The sequence below is a fragment of the Pogoniulus pusillus genome, chromosome Z (assembly GCF_015220805.1).
Source record: "Pogoniulus pusillus isolate bPogPus1 chromosome Z, bPogPus1.pri, whole genome shotgun sequence".
Lineage (NCBI taxonomy): Eukaryota > Metazoa > Chordata > Aves > Piciformes > Lybiidae > Pogoniulus > Pogoniulus pusillus.
Genome location: NC_087309.1, coordinates 26,538,513 through 26,558,102, shown reverse-complemented (window position 1 = coordinate 26,558,102; position 19,590 = coordinate 26,538,513).

Genomic DNA, 19,590 nt, shown 5'->3' with positions numbered 1-19,590 from the left:
ACTTTAATACTCATTCAAATACACTGTAATTGCATTTGATTCTAAGTAGTGGTGCTTTTAAAACCCATTTGTAAATACCAGATCTCACTTCAGCTCTGCCTCCCCATCCCTGACTCTAGCAACAGTCCTTGGCAATTTGCAGTGTATTTGGTTGATGCTAGTCCTGATAATTTATTTTGCTGAAAGAAATGACCACAACGAGTAATATTTTCCAATGAAAAATTATATATTCCCTTGCCACAGGTCTGTATTTTCTGTCTGTCAGAGAACCACATCTGATTTGTAGTCTACCTGGTTCCTACATAGTCATGAGAAAATGAGTTTTGATACCTGTGACAGATGCAGCAATATTTGCATGAATCATAGAATCACAGAATCAGTCAGGGTTGGAAGGGACCACAAAGCTCATCTGCTTCCAACCCCCCCTGCTGTGGGCAGGGACACCCTACCCTAGATCAGGCTGTCCACAGCCTCATCCAGCCTGGCCTTAAACACCTCCAGGGATGGAGCCTCAACTGCCTCCCTGGGCAACCCATTCCAGGCTCTCACCGCTCTCGTGGTGAAGAACTTCCTCCTCATGTCCAGCCTGAACCTACCCATCACCAGCTCCACTCCATTCCCCCTAGTCCTGTCACTCCCTAATACACTGGAAAGTCCATACCCAGCTTTTTTTATAGACCCTCTTCAGATACTTAAAGGTCACAATAAGGTCATCTTGGAGTCTCCTCTTCTCCAGTCTGTCCTCATAGCAGAGGTGCTCCAGCCCTATGATCATCCCCATGGCCCTTCTCTGGACATGCTCCAGCACATCCACATCCTTCTTGTAATGGGGGCTCCAAAACTGGATGCAGTACTCCAGGTGGGGTCTCACCAGAGCGGTGTAGAGGGGGAGTAGTATGGTCATTCGTTTGCACTTTGGCAAGCAACACTTGCAGTGTGGATAGCTCTCAGGCAGAATCACAACATGAAAGAAAGAAAACAACTAGGAATAATAAACTGCACCAGTACAGGCTAGGAGGTGGTTTGTTGGAAAGTAGTCCTGTGGAGAAGGACCTGGGGGTCCTGGTGGATAACAAGTTAACCATGGCACAGCAATGTGCCCCGGTGGCCAAGAAGGCCTATGGGATCCTGGGGTGTATTAGGAAGAGTGTGTCCAGCAGGTCAAGGGAGGTTCTCCTCTACCTCTACTCTGCCTTAGTGAGACCTCATCTTGAATATTGTGTTCCGTTTTAGCCTCTCCAGTTTAAGAGGGACAGGGATCTGCTGGAGAGGGTCCAGTGGAGGGCTACAAGGATGATTAGGGGACTGGAGGGCATGGCTTATGAGGAGAGACTGAGGGACATGGGGCATTTTATCCTGGAGAAGAGAAAGAGAGGATTTGATAAATGTTTATAAGTATCTGAAGGTTGGCCAGGAGTGGGGGCACAGGCTCTGCTCACTTGCTCCCTATGATAGGAGACGGGTGTAAATTGCAGCAAAAGAGGTTCTGCCTCAACACAAGGGGGAACTTCTTTACTGTAAGGGTCACAGAGCACTGGAACAGGCTCCCCGGAGAGGTTGTGGAGTCTCCTTCTCTGGAGACTTTCAAGGCCTGTCTGGATGTGTTCCTCTGTGATCTGTGTTAGATAGTATTGTCCTGCTGAGAAAGGGGGGGTTGACTCGATGATCTCCTTGTGTCCCTTCCAACACTTAACATCCTGTGATCCTGTGATTAAAGGGATTCAATTTTTGTTGCCTTTCCTTCAGCACTTGACTTTCCAAAAGGATTTAAAATGGCACAGTGGTGGTTTTGTGTACGATGGTGTCATGAAAGGCTAATAGATCTAAATCATGTCCTCGCATGCCTCACGCTTCTGCTGATGGGGGAAAAGGGGCAGGAGGAAAACCAAGCCTTGGGCCATTATGTCCTCTCCCAAAGTGCTAAAGAGGTACCCATAGGTGTTTGGGTACTTGCAAGTGTATTGCCCAAATAGAGGTAAGCAAGCCCTGCTTTCACCTAATATGGTCAGTTTTGCAAATGCCATTCTGATTGATGAATCTCTGTGGCCAAAGTAGCCATGACACCTGGACATAAAATATAAATTGAGCTAAGTTGCAAGCAGTTGAGCTGCCTCTGCCTCTCTGCTCTGCCTCACTACTCCCAGCTTGGACAATGTGTTCTGCTTTGCTTTGTGTTTCAGACCAGCTTAGGCCTGATGTTTTGACCTTGAACTACGTGGAAACTGAAGTGCCTCAAGTTTACCAGGAGAGGGCACTAAGTGCCTCACAATGTGGTGAGAAGTGCCACCGACGCCGTGCTCTCTGCACATCTGCAAGAGATATTGCTTGATTCTCTACAAACCTCCATGCCAAGAGGAACCAGGATCAGGTCAGAGATCTCTTTCCCAGCACTCTACTAGAGCCTGCTAGGAGCCTCTCAATGGCTATCAAGATGTTGAGCAGTTCCAACACTGCCGCAAAGGAGCCAGGGGCTATCTCAAAATTTGCTGTGAGCAAAACAGACTTTCCCTAGGGCTTCAGGCTGCCTAGTTGTAAGTGGAGCCATTTTGTGGCTAAACCTTTCCAATTTTCTGATTTTCCTAAATTACTAATTGTCTATAGGAATCCTTGAGAAGATTTTCCTAACCAAATTAGAACCCAAATTTAACTACTTTGTATATAGTTTGTGGGTGGGGCTTTTTGGAAATAAAATTACTACATATTTTATAATTCCTGCCTCATTAATTGTCCCAACTAAGTCAGATGGGTGCAGCTTTGTGTAGTCCTGTGAAAATCAGCACAAACTAAGTGAGTGAATCTAGTTCCACACTTATGCAGGTCTTGAGAGACATCATTCTGCTTGGAACTTATTGAATACCATGTCAAAAATTGCTGGATCTTCTTGTCTCCTCTCTTTTGTTATGATGGACATCCTAGGACTTATTTTCTTTTTCCAGAGCTATTTTCCTAATTTCCAGACTACATACAGCCTTTGAGACTTTAAATTCCTCCTTTATTTTAATAATACTGTTCTTCATTTTGTATTACTTTCCTATGTATCTGCTTCTTATGAATGTAGACAGTTGTTTTATTCCTTATATTCAGGAAACATTTTTTTCTGTTTATGCAGGCATTGTGTGTGTATATGCAATGTTTGTGCTGGAATTCTTTAGAAATAACAATTTTCTTTCCTCTTTGAGTTTCAGCTGTTCAGAAAAGTCTAACAATGCTTGTCACCTATAGAAATGTCTTTATTCAAGTGCTAACCCTTTGCAAAAGGTTTTTGTTTCATAGCGATGTCAAAGCAAGGTCCATAAAACCTATACTAATTCATTGGATGCTTCCATGTTTATTTTTTTTTCTTCTTCTTTTCTCCCTTTCTTTTCCTTTGCCTTTTCCTTTCCTCTTCCTATTCCCTTTCCCCTTTTCTTTTTCCCTCTTTTCACTTCCGGTTTTCCTTGCTCTGTTTCTCTTTCCTTTGCCTTGCCTACACAAGAGTTGTTACTTACAGGGAGCATTCTGTTGATAGCACCTTGAATTTCTACTCTGCTTGCTTATTTTATATGGGTGAGTAGTCCTACTCACAGCTAAAGACATGTCATATATTTTGCTGGTAGAAAGTGCTTTCTGAAGGGTAATAACATTTACCTCCAAATTTCCTATAATGCGAGGTAGTTGAAATCAATCTACCATCAAGATTCTATTTCATTCTAGTCTAGAGAAATTAGTCTGATGGTCAAGATAAGCAAAAATGTGTATTGAGGGGAAAATGTGTGGTGGAGGGGCTGCAGGCCCAAAACAGAGGCCTCCCTATGCCTCTACATGCCTGGACATGTTTTTCTGCCAGGACCCATGGTAGTAAACAGGTTGTGTAACAAGCACACACCCGGTCCGTGTATCCCTGGGGTCCGCCCAGGTGATCTCCATATTTGAGAGGGTCCAGGCTAACAGCTCCTGCCCATTAAGGTAAGGTTTGGCTGACTGCCAGCCTGATTGGTCACTTTGGATGACTTAAAGGGGCCATGAATCTCGTCCCACAGTCTATAAAGAGGGATGCAAAGGAGCACCATGTGTTCAGAGGTTCAGACTTAGCTGTTCAGACTCAGCTCTCTGATCCACATTGCAGCTCTGACCTGCTTGCAAGGCCTAGACATAGGATCTGGCCCTTACTTGCATACTCACTGAGACTCAGCCCTCTTGCATTGATCTTGACTCGCAGTTACTCTGTCTGCAAATCTTTAGAAGCAGAGCGCATTCAAGCCTGCACTTGATACATATATGGGGAGCCGATAGCCCCCTAAGCCAAGTCTCCCAGCAGCCTGGCACACTGCATGCCCGCTGCTATAGCCTGAAGGATCAGGATCAGCAGACCTTTCAGATTGTCTGCAAACCCACAAACACAGCCTGCTAGCTGTACAGAAGACTGTGCCAGAAGCTGCATGGACAAATCCTTCTCCTGTTCCTGGAATCCTGCCAGCTGATCATCCCTGGACATGCAGCATCCAGAAAACCAGCAGCATCGAGGCAGAGACCACCTCACACCAGGAGAAAAGGTTAGAGAAATCCTGTTTACCCCAGAGACTGGGAGCACTTATCATTCTCCTCGCAGGCCGGGAAGGTTCCAGCCTCACAGAGACCAGGACACACTGGGCACACGCTGTAACACAATCCCAAGAGGGTGATTAATAATTAAGGGCAACACATCTAAGTAAGCTTTGATTTCTTTGTAAAATACGTCATCTCTGCCTTAGAGGAGACACAGCTTTCAGCTCCTACTGGGCAGACAGCACAGTTGTTAAGCAGGCATTAAGCCTGAGGGAAATCTCTCTCTGTGTAGAGCAGATAAATTGATTAAAATCTCTGTAAATATATCATATCCTAATTGTTTTCATAAGCTTGCACTAGAACTATATTTAATTACACAGTGGATGGGGGTGGCACTAATTTGTAAATATTAATTTTAAAAAACAATTTTATAAAAAATTAATACTGCCTCAAATTAATTTCTCACCTCCCCCTAATAAGGGAGGCATAGAGAAATCCCCCTCCGCAACAAAATATTGCCCAAAAAATCTAACAATGCTGTGGTATACCAATATTCTGTTGAGGTTCACGTCCCCTGACTCAGCTATCTAGAAAAAAAATCATTATTCCAGAGAATAATGTTCACTAAACAAGACATTGTAGGTAGGGGAGGCATCATCCTGGCATGCTACAAGATGTATTCTTAGATTCTGATTTGCATAAACTTGTCTACTGTGGTGGAGGGGCAGCAGCCCCAAAACTGAGGCTTCTCTATGCCTCTACATGCCTGGACATGTTTTTCTGCCAGGACTCATGAGGCAGTAAACAGGTTGTGTAACACACACATGCCCAGTCCGTGTACCCCTGGGGTCTGCCCAGGTAATCCCCTATTGGGAGGGTCCAGGCAAACAGCTACTGCCTATTAAGGTAAGGTTTGGCTTACTGCCAACCTGATTGGTCACTTTAGATGTCCAAATGAGGCACGAATCTCAGCTCAGACTCTATAAAGAGAAGTGCAAAGGTGCACTACGTGTTCAGAGTGTTCAGAGTGTTCAGAAAGTTCAGAGCGTTCAGAGGTTCAAGCTCAGCTCTCTGATCCATATAGCAGCACCCTGCTGCCCATACCTGCTTGCATGGCCTAGACATAGGATCAGGCCTCACTTGCAAACATTACTGAGGCTCAGCCCTCTTGAATTGATCTCAAGGTGCAGTTAAGCTGTCTGCAAACCCTTTGAGGAGCAGAGTGCATGCACGCCTGCACTTCATACATATATGGGGAGCCGAGAGCCCCCTGCCTAAGCCTAGAGCAGCCATACACACTGGCTTCTTGCTATCTTGCATTTGTCTACGGAGCTCAAGTCTCCCTGCAGCCTGGCACACTGCTTGCCAAGCTGTCCTGTAAGCCTGGAAAATTCTAGGCCCAGCAGATCTTTCAGACTGTCTGCAAACCTGCAAACACAGCCTGCTAGCTGTACAGATGACAAATATTTCTCCTGCACCTGGAAATCCTGCCAGCTGATCATCCCTGGACACCGGCATCCAGAAGAAGCAGCAGCACCAAGGCAGAGACCACTTCACAGTATCACAGTATCACAGTATCATCAGGGTTGGAAGAGACCTCACAGATCATCAAGTCCAACCCTTTACCACAGAGCTCAAGGCTAGACCATGGCACCAAGTGCCACGTCCAATCTTGCCTTGAACAGCTCCAGTGACGGCGACTCCACCACCTCCCCGGGCAGCCCATTCCAGGAGAGAAGGTCAGAGAAATCCTGTTTTCCCCAGAGACTGGGAACACTTATCATTCCCCTGCAAGCTGGGACAGACTCCAGCTTCACCAAGACCCGAATACTGGGCACATGCTGTGACACAATCCCGGGAGGGTGATTAATAATTAATACTTAAGAGCAACACATCTAAGCAAGCTTTAATTCCTTTGTAATATAAGTTACCTCTGTCTTAAGAGCAGACACAGTTTCAGCCCTTGCTGGGCAAACAGTATAGTTGTTAAGAGGCATTAAGCCTAAGGGAATCTTTCTCTCTGTCTATAGCTGTTGATAATTTGATATTTCCATTTAATAATCAAATCTCTGTAAATATATCCCAGCTGTTTTCATAACCTTGCACAACGAACCTGATTACATAGTGGTTGGGGGTGGTACAAATTTGTAAATATTAATTTTAATAAATAATTTTATAAAAAATTAATATGGCCTCAAATTAATTTGTCACCTCCCCCTAACAGAGGAGGAATAAGAGAAACCCCTCCACCACATCTACCTGAAGTAAATATATTAAATAAAACTATGTGTACATCATCTGTTAATAAACATGATATTTTTTCATTGAAATTCTTCTGGCTGTTTCACAGAATCACAGAATCGTAGAGGTTGGAAGGTTGATCTCCAGCGATCACAGAGTCCAACTCCCCTGCCAAGCAGGATTCCCTAGGGTACCTCACACAGGAATGCATCCAGGAGGGTTTTGAAAGTCTCCAGAGAAGAAAACTTCACAACCTATCTGGGCAGCCTGTTCCAGTGCTCCACCACCCTCACTGTAAAGAAGTTTCTCCTCATGTTGAGGTGAAGGCTTCTATGTTCCGCTTTGTAGCTGTTCATTGTCTTATTGCTGTTGACCAGTGAAAAGAGATTGGCACCCACTTGACACACACCCATCAGATATTTGTAGTCATTAATGAGATATCCTCAGTTTTCTCCAGGTTAAACAAGCCCAGCTCTCTTAGTCTCTCTTCGTAGGGAAGATAACTCAAGTTTCCAAATCATCCTTCTGGCTCTCTGCTAGACTCTCTCCAGAAGCTTCCTGTCTCTCCTGAACTGGGGACTCCAAAACTGGACACAGTATTCCAGGTGAGGTTTCACCAGGGCAGAGTAGAGGGGGAGAAGAACCTCCCTGGACTTGTTGGGCACACTTTTCTTGATGCACCTTAGGATACCATTGGCTCTCCTGGCCACGAGGACACATTGCTGTCCTGTGCAGAACTTGCTGTCCACCACGACTCTATGGTCATTCTCCATGGAGCTGCTTTCCAGCAGGTCACCCTCCACCCTGTACTGGTGCCAATGCAAGACTCTGCACTTGTCCTTATTGATCTTCATGCAGTTAGTTTTTGTCCAGCTCTCCAGCCTTCTCAGATCTTGTTGGATGGCAGCACAGCCTGATGGGTGTCAGCCACACACACACACACACACACACACACACACACACACTTTTGTATCATCAGTTGAACAAAACTGGACCCAGTACTGACCCCTGGGGAACACCACTGGCTACAGGCTTCCAACTTGACTCCGTGCCACTGATGACAACTCTCTGTTGTGGAGCCAGTTCTTCATCCACCTCATGGACCAATCGTCTATGTCACATCTCCTGAGCTTTTCTATGATTACATTGTGGGACCCAGTATCAAAAGCCTTGCTGAAGTCAAGTCATCCACATCTCTTCCTTCATCTACTCATTTGGTTATGGTATCATAGAAGGCTATCAGATAAGTTTCAAATGCTCTTCACACTTTCCATTTTTACAACTTCCAAGGGAGGTTTCTGAATCAGTGAATTTGATTTTAGCAAAATGAAATGCACTGATATGCCACACTGATACTCCATGTATTGGGTAGAATGAAAGGGCTATCTTTTCAATGAGAACTTCTTAGGTGCACTCACATGTTTGAATGATTAAACCCAAGAATAAAAATATCTTTTACAATGTGTATTTTTTTTCCTTTCTTACAATGACTTTAACACAGGAAGAGGGGGAAGAAGTCAGGAATAGAGTGATATCAGCTTATATTCTTAACTTTCCTGAACCATATTGCATTCCAGAACTATAAGATGTGGTAAAGACAGGTAAGCAGTTTAATTTAGCAGACTTCCAGACTTCTGAAGCAAAAAAGGGAAGCAAGAACATTTTATCATTTCTGACATATGGAGCATGTAGTACTGACTGCAGTATGGAATGAATGATCAAAGTCATGTTTTCAATAGATTCTAGGAACATTTTTAGCCTTAAAGTCATTAGTAAACTTCAATTTAGCAGCTGAACCCTAAAACTTTAATTTGGACAATACACTTCTACTTGGGAGCAATAGTAGCTTACTCACAGGTCAAAATTTAATATAATTCTTGAAGCAGGCTGCTCAAGCCCTTGGAAAAAACTGCTAAAAATACTTGGAAAAATACCTTCAAGGGATGAAGAAGAAATTGAGAGCTAAGCACAGAAAAAATAAGAACTAAGGCTTTCAAAGAAAATTGAAGCTTTGGAGAGCCTTCAACTATTTTGATTTATATTTAAACATTTTTGAGATTGGAGCTTTGATTAGCTGAGACCCTCTACAGTTCCCCTTCAACTCTGATTTATGGGCAGGCTGAATCTCAGTAAAATGAAAGCTAAATGAGGTGTTCTTTAAAATTAGCTTTGAACACTTAAAGAAGGTAAGGAAGAGGGCAACCTAGCTAATGCTGACATGAAGGGGAATGGGTTATAAGGATGAGTGTTTTCAGGAGCTAAGTCTTTTGAATACTAGAGACAGGGAAGGAGCAGAAAGAACAGGATGTCAGGAAGTTCCTAATTGCTAAATGTGATAGCACCAATGCATACATAATTTTCAACTGGGAGATGCATTAAGCTGGGCTTGTTAGCAGAAACAAAGCTGTTTGTACATATGTAAGAAGGTTTTTGATGTTTTGGTCTAGTTTTGTTTGTTTTGTAAGGATTTTTTCTTGATTTACAGATGAAATGGCTTTATAATTTCAAAATTTACAATTGATTGTCTTAATTCACACAAGTTTGTTTTTTTTTTAACAGAAATTTCCTAACTCCCAGGAGGCAACCAGACACCTCCACGTGGAACTGTGGAGTGGTAATTTATAATGAATGACTCCAGTGGCCTGTCTTAGACTATCATCCTTTAATATTTAAGTGGACATAAAAATCTGCAGACATGTTCACTTCACTTGACTATGGTGTCCCCACTCCTCTCCTGTCTTTACTCTTCAGATTGCCATTGGTTATTTTAGAGAAGATAGACACTAACTTAGTATCAGAAGCCAAACAGCAATGGATAAAAGTGACTTGGATAGGTTATGATCAAATGCAATATCCACTTCTACAAATGTCCTGCTCTCCTCACACTTTCTGGCATAGGAACTGTCTTCACACAAGGATGTGTCCTACTTATGCAAATGACTGCAGCAGAGGTACACATGGGCTCGTTGTCTCACCCCACTAGGCTACCGTAGTTGGCAGATTACTGTAAGAAAAATCTCAGGTGCAGAGGCAATTACATGTGGCAGTTGTTTGAAAAGATGTCTCTTATATGAGGTAAGGAATCTGACATAAGTAGATGATCCCTGAGAGAGGAGTATCTGCCAAGATCGTGAGTTAGATCATGACATCGGAGGAAGATTTTAATATTTTGCAGCTGGAATGTACATATAACAACATATTCCCATGCCACCTTCTCGCTAAATTTGGAGACATGGATATAAATGATTTGTGACTGGCTCAAAAAAACTTCCTTTCAGATATTGTGGGTTTGATCTTTGACAGTCTTTATCATGGCAAGAACTGTTGAGGTATTATGAGTCTGAAAAATTGGGACTGACTTTGGGGGATTGTTTAAGACACAGGGCATCTTGAGCTGGACTCAGCTTCATAGCTGGGACATGGATCTCAGTTATCCTCTATTCTTGGCATTGGTCTTTGCTTGCCTGAGATGTCATCATTATTTCATAGAATCATAGAATGCTTTGAGTTGTAACGGGCTGTCAAAGGTGATCTAGTCCAACCCCACAGCAACGAAGAAAGGCATCTCCAAGGCTTTTCAGGACCTTGTTCAACCTGATCTGGAGTGTTTCCAGGAATGGCGTTTCTACTATGTATCTCAGCAGCGGCTTTTCCCAAAAGCTCTGTAGTCAACCCCAGGGAGTGTAATGCAAATGATCATAGGGCTGCTTGCAAATAGCAACACAGTTGCCTTCAGATGATCTGTCTTGTGAAGAACAAGCACTCTTCTATCACAGGCTATCATGCACGTAGATACCTCACTTTTCTAAAGAAATGAATTGTTTATTTCTTTGCAAAGACAGAATAGGCAATAAAAGTATTACTAAGACACGATGGAAACCACTATTTTATGGCTGGAATGTATGAACTGGGAGTACTTTATGGTTTAAGTCATAATGCTGTAAGCACTCCTGCAGGATAAATGGGAGGAAATTAATCTCTAGAAATGGTTCTGAAGCAGTTCAGAGGATTTAAGAAGCAAAACTGTCCACATCTTTCTCCCATGGGTTCACAACTAGCTTTATCTAGCTCTAGTCATTCTCATTTAGCTAAGACCTACTCAGCAAAAAATTTAACTGTATTTAAACCTAGCCCTGTTTGGCCGAGCACAGAATCATGTGCTTTGTATGCAGCATAGTGAAATTCTCCTCCTAGGAGCCTCTTTGCTAACCTAAAACTCTGCATCTAAATCCTAGCCAAAACTGAGATGATGTCAGGAGGTTTTGACCTGTGGATACTCCACAAAGTGATATCAGAGGTTAAATACAGTACAGCAATGACTGCAATTCAGACATAACGTCTAAACAACCAAACCCCTCTTCAGACTGTGAATATCAGCTTTGCTGGAGCTTTATTATGATACCTGACTAGTTTTATGCAGGAATAAACACAGTGATCTATAAGGATTTTAATTGTATTCACATAAGTTTAACATAATGGAGGTCATTACATTGAAAAAATGGGATACCTCCTATTTAGTCTCAGATGCAGTATGTGTTGTCTGATGCTACAATATCTGAATGTGTGAAACAAGATTGCCATAGTGATTTGTCTACATGTCACTGTTAGGGTAGCAAGCAACAATGTGAATAAATGAAGTGGATGTATGCAGGCACAAAATCCAAATATTTGCAGTTTTCCAAAAGTTCAAATGTTTCACCAGTTCAAACTTCCATGAGAGTACCGAGTCTAAAATAACAGAATCATAGAATTATAGAATCGATCAGATTGGAAGAGACCTCCAAGATCATCCAGCCCAACCTAGCTCCCAGCCTTATCCAGTCAACTAGACTATGGCACTAAGTGCCTCATCCAGTCTTTTCTTGAACACCTCCAGGGATGGTGACTTCACCATCTCCCTGAGCAGCCCAGAAAATTGATTCCAAACATTTCTGAAAATATCCTTGAAAACTCCCAACTATTTTCAAACAGCTCAGTGACTACTAAGTTTGAGGAAGCTATGCCATTGAATTTAATGTGAGCAGAAAATGCTGAATAATTTTGAAAGATAGCTTCACAAATTGAAGCTGTCCCAAGTGAAGTTGATGATGTCTCTGATTACTTCAGGGGAACTGGACTAGACGACTTATATAGGTCTCTTCCATACAATATATATAGAATGCACTGTCTACACAGATTGCATTACTATATTCTGATATAGAATGGCTGTTTGGGAACTGCCAGATTTACAGTTCAGCCCTGAGTTGGAGGAATGAGCAGTACAATGCACCTGCTGATTCTGCTTTATGCAGCTTGTACATCTGTCTAAAAAATACCAGTTTCACGATTGGTCATATTTCATTGGCATGGCTTAAAATATGTGACAAGGCAAAACCCTGATGTGATGGTCTGGTTTATAATATCATTGTTGCGTGCTACTTATAATAATAAAATAGCAACCACTAAATGCCATTCAATGGCTGTACTACTGAACAATTGGATAATAACTAGCAAACAATGACTTTTGCAACTGAATCTAAAAGATGAAGTCATTGATACCATTGGATTATCAAGAGCTTATGTACTGATGTTCAATCATTCGAACCAACTTGCTTTCCTTATTGTAGAATATGACAACATAAGTGCTGTGAATAGTAATTTCCTAATAATAACTCTAATAATGGTTATAACACTATAATATAATTTAATATTATTTAAATAGATGGCAAAAAGACCTATATAGCACTACTTGTCTTTTGTTGGTGGAAAGATTCTCATTATGAAAATTAAATTGCTTTCAAACTCCTTTGGCAGATTAAAATCAAAGCCACTCACTGTAGACAAACCAGGCAGGAGTCCCAGATGTGGAAAAGCTTTAGGGAAACACTAATGCATGGTGTTTAATAGGGATGAATTTAAGCATCTACTTACAGACTTGGCTGAGTTGGGCTTTCTCAAGCCTTTGGACAGGGTCTTGTTTTTAGATAAGATTGATTTTTCATCCATTTCAGGACAGTATTTATTTTCTGAGCCAGTTTAGTTTACCAATGAGATCTCTGGAAGTGACTGTAGGAATTGACAGGGAGGAAGAGAGTAGGTGAAGGCCACATGGCAAAGACACAACAGAAATCAATTTGTAAAGATTCTCTGCCATACCAGACTCTCAACATAGAGTACATTTTCTTGACTCCATGTGTATTTTTAATAACCCATAGCAGAAATAAATACTTTGGGAGCATGTCACTCAAGTATGGACTTGTCTTAGCCATATTTAAAATAAACTCCATCACTAAATATTTCTAAGTTGGATCCACTGTGACATTTCAATACTTCTTCTACATGTATAAACAATGAGAAATTTAGAGAGATACTTTAGAAGCCTAGAAGTTGTGGGCAGGTTGGGATCTGACTGTGCCCCTCTGTGATGGAGGGAAGATAAATGATGAGTAGCCTCAGTGTAGGCAGATGGGATTTTTTTCCAATTGGAGAGAAAGGAGAAAAAAAAAAACCACTTTTGCTGTTAAAAATAGGAAATAGACAGATGCATTCTAAATGCCCAGCTTCCAGCTTAAATGATTCCATGAATATGCAATCTTCTCTCAGAGAGTCAACAGCTTTTGGTACTCACAGTCTTCCAACCCCAGCATTTGTCTGCCCACAAGCTTCAGCATCAGATGAGAACCACACCCATGTGCAGGACCAGACTGCATTTTGGGTATCATGTTAGATGACTGTGCTCAGGTAAATCCAAAGTTACAGTGGGCAAATCCAAACCTTCTCTGACTTGTGCTGCCTGCTCATAGTGTTAGTGCCCACACAGAAAGGCAGGGTGTAAGAATGCTGTAGGCCATGCCTCAAGTGTATGGAGTATGTTGCTGATGGGACTTGTCACTGAGGAGTTCTCCATGTGAGCATCTACTTTCCAGGATAATTTAAGCACACCGTGAGGTGCTTGTACTGATAGATTTATTCTGGATCTGCAGACATTCAGATATTCCCACCAGTATTTTCTCCTGCAAGGCATTGTGTGGAAAAACATGATCTTTTGGGATGCCCTTGCCACACAGTGATTCCAGGGAGACAGACAGACTGCTGGGGAGAGTGAGTGTTAAAAATAAATGTAAATGGAGACTGCAAATTATAGTAAAGTTGAAGACAGGACCTTCAGAGAGCACAGTTTGTCAGGAAGACAGCTGTTTTTTTATAGCAAGCCTGGCATGGTTGATGACAAAGACATTTGACATTTAGCTCTGATTGAGTGACAGGTGGGGAGAAAGAAGCCAGAGACACTGTAAGCAAATTACTTTGAAAATGGAGCTAGGAAGGGGGCAGCACTTGAGAAAAGTTGCATTGCTTTGGCTGCTTCACAGTGTATGAGAGGCTGGATCCAAAGGCCACTGACATTATACTTCTGTCTGTTGTGGAAGGCCAAAACTGGCCTGAACATGTCCTGGATAGTCTAGACATGTTTTCTTCTCTCCCTCCTCTTGTTGGGAGAAGCACTGCAGGGAAGGAAGACAAAGGACTAACACCACCATGTCTCTTCCAACTTGTATACAGTGTACCCCGCATGCATTTATACACTTGTTTGTCTTCTGCCCTAGGAAAGGTAAAAGACCTGACTACCTAATATGGTCAAGTTTGCCAAACTCTCATTCTGACTGGCTAATCTGTGGCCAAGGAGCCATTAATCTCGGGCTGTATTGATAAAAAGAGATGAGAAGGCAAACACAACATGCATTCTCTCTGTGCTTCTGCCATTGGTTCTGCGTCATTGTTCCTACCTCATTGCTCTCTGCCATACTCTGCCTGCTACATAATTACAAGCCCTGATACTTTAGCTTTGTCGACCTGGAAACTGGATTGCCTCAAGATTACCAGCATTAGGCATTAAGTGCCTCATGACATGATGAGAAGCGCCACTGATGCTGCGCTCATCTGCACATCTGCAAGACATCCTGCCCACATCTCTGCAAACCTCCATGCCAAGTCTGGAGTCAAAGAGGAACCAGAAACATGTCAGAGATCATCTGCCTCCCTCCCAGCACCCTGTTAGAGCCTGGTAGGATCTCCTTCTCTGAAGACTTTCAGGGCCTGCCTGGATGTGTTCCTCTGAGACCTGTGTTAGATAGTATGGTCCTGCTTTGGCAGGGCGATTGGACTAGATGATCTTCTTGGGTCCCTTCCAACCCCTAATATCCTGTGATCCTGTGATCTTGTGATCCTGTAAGACACCAATAGAACTCCCTGCTAGTGTCTGGGTACTGCCTGGAAATTGTAATTATCCCCAGGAATCTGGAGATAATATTTAGTAAGTAAACATTCAAAAGCCACTTTGCAAAACTCTGTAAACTCTAAATGAATGCAAGTGCCTTCTGCCTTAGGCAGAAAGAAGCCTCTCGAGTCCATCTAGTGGACGAGCAGTATAGTTGACCACAAGAACCTCTTTGCAGTTCTAATATTTTAATGTTTGTTATATGTTTGCTAGTTATTTAAGTGTTCTAGATCCTCTGTTTTTCCTTCTGTGTAATACTTTCCATGACTGTGTAAAGAACTTATGATTAAAATTATGGCCTGTAGTGAGAGTCCTGAATATCAAAATTAATAAACTATATTAATTTTGAAAAATAAAACCTGCCCAGGTGCCACCACACTGTCCCTTCATGGAGAGAAAAAAAGCAGCCCCAGAGCTCCAGTTTCCTTTCATAAGAAATCTCAGATTTTCAGAGCTACCAGGTCTTCCCCAATGAACCAAAGTATGATTAGTCCTCATGGATCACAGATGCAGGGACAAATGTGAAGGACCTCCAAGCTGACAGTAGTCATGACTGGTATTCACACCTTTTCTTTGCACTGAAGGAAAATTAGGTCACACAGAATGTGAACTACAACTGTGGAGGTCTTTCAGATGCTTTTGACTTATGGGAACCCAGAACTGGTACAGCAATTTAAGCAGCTGGATGTTCATTGAAATGAAAATGGATCTTGAGTTCTCATTTTGCAATTTTCAAAATGTGGGTGCTAGTACAGATTCTTCTCCCACTTTTCAGGGTGTCTTTGAACATACAAAGTGCTGTGCATTATGTTTATTATTAGGAAGGATTTATTTTCTAAATGACAGATTTTATGATTGTTAGCCTTCGTTGTTCATACTCTACATTTGATCCCTGCCTAGCACCTAAGATGGGGGTAATACATACTCTTGTTTTTCGTTTTGTGCTTGAATAGTTTCACCGTTATTCCAACCTAGATCTGATTGTGTGACTCATGAGAAATGCTGTTCTCTGTATGCTGGGGACCACTGGAAAAAAAACCATAGAATAAGTTTCTTATCAACTACTTATTGCCACAATGACCTACTTGTATATACTTTTTCCAGACTTCTCTGAGTTACCTAATTTCATTTACTGTTTCTATGAGGTTTTCCTTATCTCCAAATACATTTTCCTCTTACTTATTGTTCAGGATATATGTGGTAGAAGGAGTTAAGTACCTTGGTAATTTATAGGCATTATTAATTTCATGACTGTCAATTTATTAGTGTTTACACCTGTACAAGAAGACAAAGTACTTGGTATGATAAATAATATCTCCTCAAGCGTTTGTCAGTTGTATTCATTACTGTGAGTCTTTGTCTGTCTGGATAAAATACGGGACTCCCTGCTACAGGACAGGAGAGGAAAGACAGTGTGAGCATGTGTGAGATACTTAATTAGGACTAATGGCAATAGGGATGCCCTTAGGCAGATCTTTTAACATCCATATGTCTAAAGAGCCTTATTTGGAAGTTGAAGACAGAGAATAAAAATTGTATTGAACCTTTACTTTGAAAAACAAAGGGATTTGAGGGGAAAAAATATTTGTCCAGATACTGTATTTCAAGTAAGGACAACAATGAATTGTACTTTTAATTCTTCTTGTTTTGAAATCAAGTGTTTCAAATTGTGGGCCAGGCCCAAAAGAGTTGAGAAAAATTATTTTGTTTCAAACTCTATTTGACTAATGTGCTATGATTTATCATGGAAACAGTGATCTGAATATTCATCGTCTCCCATAGGCAAAACTTCTAGCAGGTTTGTGGCATAGATGCTTTTTCTTTTTCTCTTTCTCATCTGTCTCAAATTCAAAGTGTTGAAAAATTCCTACTGCAGGCCAGCTGTCTGGAGGCCTATGTGTAATTGTACTCCTGCTTCCAGCCGAGAGAAATCTGTGCAGTGCAAGGAATGATGTGTTGATGTTGCATTTATACCTTGTCACAGGCTCAGTATGTATTTATTGGAAAATGCGTCTAGTTTTCCTATGCTTTTCTTTCCATATAAGAAGTGAGAAAACTAACTCTGGACAGAAATTTCTTTCTGCATAGTTTTCCGGGATGTGAGTGCAGAGGCAAGATTTCAGTTTTATTATTTTCTGCCTAACATCTCATTTTAAATTAATGCAGTCCACAAAATATTTTGAATATAGTGCCACAGGGAAATTGGAGTTTACTGCTAAACCTTCTATAACACATCGTGGTTTCTTTTCTCATTGAAGGCAGCCTGAGCATTTGGGAAATCTCAGATGCTGAAAAGGAGATGTATTCTTAGGTGAGTCCAGCTACGAGGTGAGAATAGGGCTTCAGGCAACAAAATTCACCCTTGAGACACTCACGATAATTCTCCTTTAGTCAAAAATACCTGCCTTTCTGTGGTGGTAGTGTTTCTAGTATAAAAGAAGCTTTAAAATATCTATGTAAAACAAGCAAGTGTTAATTACAAACGAGACTTCACTAAAGCACCCATTATCAGAAGTAAAAGTACTTGCAGAGAAAATGCATGCACTAAACTGTTGATGGTAACTGTTGATGCTTACCATTTCCTGTATTTTTAGCTTGTGAACCCCACAGGGGAGGTGCTTTTCACTTGTGCATCTAACTGACTCCAGGTCTTGCTATGAGAAAAACTAGTACTGCTAATACTCCTTTGTCTGAAATGTATCTGAGAGAAGTTTTCACTGGTATGCTTATATGCTGCTCTCAAAGCTTGTTCTCCGGTTTATTCTGGTGTCTCTCTGGCCACAAACATTCATGAGATTATGTGTTAAAGACAATGTCACCTCACATCCCTCATTTAATCAATACCATCAATGTTAAATCTTTAATGACAAATGTTAAATATTTTATTTAATGGAGAACTTCCTTTCACCCCTGTCCAAGAATGATATTTATCCCTCCATGAAGAACAATTGCAAACATTTCTGACAATAATTAATTTTCCATTGATTACTTTCTACTTTCGTACAGTGTGTTCTTTTCATTCTAGCTGCCTAACAAATTTGGCGTTAAGGCCCTTTCACCCTTTCAATCTATTCAAGCACAAGGTTCCATTCTTCATTAGGGCTACTTTAAAATCTGCAAAGAACTGTTTTCCAGATGTGGATATGCACAGACAGTAATTGCACTTCGTGATCACTTCCAGCTGCCCTAAATGCCTGCCAACAAATTCCCATAAGGAGTGCATGTTTTGTGCTGCAAATCAGGGAGAACATTGTAAAATGATAATGTGTTGCACACCGCACTACCTACAAGAGTTATAGACTTTATAACTGAACTAATTGGAATTAGGTTTTACTTTAAAGGTCAAGAAAGTGACAAATGCAATCTTTGTAAATTAATCTGTTAGGTTGTTTTTGAGTAGTATTGAGTACCTGTTGGTTGGATAATGTTCATTTTGATGAATTATGTATTTGAATACCCTATGGACGCCTTGCAAACTTACATATCATGGATATAGTGGTCTCATGTTTTGAATTTGGATCAGTAATCAGACGCCATGTATTCTTTTACCAAGTAAAACATTTGCCTCCTGGAACTGTTCTGGTGTGACCAAAACTTGTAGTTACGGGTCACATGTTCTGCTGGTGTTAATGGCCTCGGTTCCATTGATATCAGTAGAGATATGCACACATGGCTAGAACTAAATTTGGTCCTGCATTTTCATTATTTTAACAATGTAATTTCTAAATAGGTGTTTATATCATTCCAGTGCAGTTTTCTGCCTTTTTACTTACACATCCTCATGATTCTTGGCTGAGATTACAGTTTTATGTGTGACCAGCAGAAGACATCCCTTACAGCCTTGGAGTGGCTAACATCCTAAACAGCACAAGTGCTTTAGCAGTCTTCAAAAATAATAATGATAAAAAATTTCTGACATCAGCAGAACAGAATGGAGAAGCCTATGGTGTAACACCTTGTTCCAATTACTTTCAAACCTATGGACAAAAAAAAAAAGCCCTTACCAACTCTCCATATAGACTACTCTGCAATTGGTTACAAAGCTCAACCATGACTCATGTTCACTGAAATTAAAAAATATGGAGTCACACTTCCAACCATGCTTATCACCTTAGTGTTGTGCCCTAAAGCTCAGCCTTTCTTTTAGAAGGTGAATTCAGAATTTATCTTTATCTTCCATAGGAATATAACATGTGGAGAACCAGAAGACTGCCAAGACCTAGAGCAGAAGAGCCTCAACCTGAAAACTCTGATCAGGCGAGTCCACATTTTTTAATAAGTGATAGGGTTTTTACTTTCCAAGATGAAAAAAGGTTTACATAGCTGAGCTCTCTGGGGCCTCTCCTGGATAACTTGCTAGGCTTGAATGAAATGCCTCCTAAAGTGCATATATCCTGGTGCAGCATCAGAATACTCTTCTGCATGTCCACCAAGAGGGAGTGGAACCAATTTGTTGTTACCATATTGTTGTACATGTGTTTTCCTATAAATGTGAACAGGAATCTTATCTGTAGTTCCTAAGGATGCTGTATAGGTGGTTCTTACGTCTTGCTGGGGGCTAGCACCTTAAT